Source organism: Branchiostoma floridae, chromosome 11 (genome assembly GCF_000003815.2).
Source record: "Branchiostoma floridae strain S238N-H82 chromosome 11, Bfl_VNyyK, whole genome shotgun sequence".
NCBI classification, from domain to species: domain Eukaryota; kingdom Metazoa; phylum Chordata; class Leptocardii; order Amphioxiformes; family Branchiostomatidae; genus Branchiostoma; species Branchiostoma floridae.
In genome coordinates, this window is record NC_049989.1 from 1,166,564 (window position 1) to 1,168,683 (window position 2,120).

Sequence of the window (2,120 nt, forward strand, 5' to 3'; positions counted from 1 at the left end):
CCCGCCCTGTTTTCTTTCCGTTCGGCACAACATGCGACCCGCACTACTTCCCGTCGACACACGCAGCAGCTCTTCTGGCGACATCTTTTATCTCGTCGGCCTTGTTTTGCGGCAAAACACACGTGACGTCGCCGCAACGCAACCGCTCACTTTCACTTTCAGACCTATACAACAACAACCGCGGCCTGGCCCACTCGACAATGGTGTTCGCGAACCGCGCTCCGCCACTGGAACGCGATTCTCGAACGCCGCCCTAGCGACGGAGAGAAAGTACACACAACACAAGCGGTACTCACCTTCAATGCAGTCTTGCTCAACTCGGCCTTTCTTTCCTCTCCTCCGGGGGCACCGGCACTGCAGTCTGAAACAGAAAAGAAAGGAATGGCTATCTACTCTTTCCACTAGGAAAGTCGGGAAAGGGTTAGGGTTAGGGTTAGGGAAAGCCGGGTTAGGGTTAGGGTTAGGGTTAGGCTTACGGAAAGTCGGGATAGGGTTAGGGTTACGGAAAGTCGGACACACAAACTGCAGGCTCTTCTCAATATGCGCTCCGTCCGTACACATTCCCCATCGGGGAATCTAGATTGATTTCATGTCTGAAAGTTGGTCATGGAATAAGGTAAACGCTTGCTCTGTCCTGACCGCGTAAAGAGATTGCGGTATGTGTGTGACATGTGTGTGCGTGCAACTTCTTTTGGATTTGTAAGGGGATGGACCGATCTCGGAGGTACTGCAATACCGAGCCGATCCGCGGTCAGGACAGAGCAAGCTCTTATTCCATGACCAACTTTCAAAAATCAATTTAATCTAGATTCCCCGATGGGGAATGTATCAGAGATTAAACTGATAAGAACAGATACTACACTTGATCTTAGCCAAAAGGCCGAGAAGCGATAACGATGACCGTGACCGCTAGCGCCCCACCCCGGGGCGGGCCGGCCCCGGCCCGTGGAGCACCAACAGTCGCCAACGACTTCCCATTCCGCCGCCGCAGGATAGCGGACACCTCTAACCCAGTTGTTTGTTGATCCAGTGCCAATCCCGCCCCGTTTTCCTTCCTTTCGGCACAACATGCGACCCGCACTACTTCCCGACGACACACCGCAGCCCCTCTCGCGACACCCTCTCTCACCTCGGCCCCGTTTTGCGGCAAAACACACGTGACGTCGCCACAACGCAGCCGCTCACTTTCACTTTCAGACCTATACAACAACAACAACAACAACAACCGCGGCCTGGCCCTCGCGAACCGCGCTCCGCCACTGGAACGCGATTCTCGAACGCCGCCCTAGCGACGGAGAGAAAGTACACACAACACAAGCGGTACTCACCTTCAATGCAGTCTTGCTCAACTCGGCCTTTCTTTCCTCTCCTCCGGGGGCACCGGCACTGCAGTCTGAAACAGAAAAGAAAGGAATGGCTATCTACTCTTTCCACTAGCCCACTCCAAGAAACAGCTGAAGGTTAGGGTTAGGGTTAGGGTTAGAGTTAGGGTTAGGGTTAGGGTTAGGGTTAGGGTTAGGGTTAGGGTTAGGGTTAGGGTTACGGAAAGTCGGACACACAAACTGCAGGCTCTTCTCAATATGCGCTCCGTCCGTACACATTCCCCATCGGGGAATCTAGATTGATTTCATGTCTGAAAGTTGGTCATGGAATAAGGTAAACGCTTGCTCTGTCCTGACCGCGTAAAGAGATTGCAGTCTGTGTGTGACATGTGTGTGCGTGCAACTTCTTTTGGATTTGTAAGGGGATGGACCGATCTCGGAGGTACTGCAATACCGAGCCGATCCGCGGTCAGGACAGAGCAAGCTCTTATTCCATGACCAACTTTCAAAAATCAATTTAATCTAGATTCCCCGATGGGGAATGTATCAGAGATTAAACTGATAAGAACAGATACTACACTTGATCTTAGCCAAAAGGCCGAGAAGCGATAACGATGACCGTGACCGCTAGCGCCCCACCCCGGGGCGGGCCGGCCCCGGCCCGTGGAGCACCAACAGTCGCCAACGACTTCCCATTCCGCCGCCGCAGGATAGCGGACACCTCTAACCCAGTTGTTTGTTGATCCAGTGCCAATCCCGCCCCGTTTTCCTTCCTTTCGGCACAACATGCGACCCGCA

At 53.4% G+C, this 2,120-nt stretch overlaps 1 long non-coding RNA gene and 2 other non-coding genes across 5 annotated transcripts in view; all 3 read right to left on the reverse strand.

Annotated features, from left to right (window-relative positions):
- The window catches only part of LOC118426595, a 30,780-nt gene that overhangs the window by 5,953 nt on the left and 22,707 nt on the right, over nt 1-2,120 (reverse strand). For 2 of the 3 annotated variants that reach the window (XR_004832428.1, XR_004832429.1), the window contains exons 5-6: nt 1,329-1,393; nt 297-361 (exon numbers count right to left, since the gene is read on the reverse strand). This is a non-coding gene — a long non-coding RNA (uncharacterized LOC118426595). Of the gene's footprint in view, nt 1-164; nt 362-1,328; nt 1,394-2,120 lie in introns of all 3 variants that reach the window. The other variant, XR_004832430.1, reaches the window with a different exon arrangement.
- On the reverse strand, nt 703-892 carry LOC118426765. The gene has a single exon (XR_004832461.1). It is a non-coding gene; the product is annotated as a U2 spliceosomal RNA (small nuclear RNA).
- LOC118426766 lies at nt 1,743-1,932 on the reverse strand. The gene has a single exon (XR_004832462.1). It is a non-coding gene; the product is annotated as a U2 spliceosomal RNA (small nuclear RNA).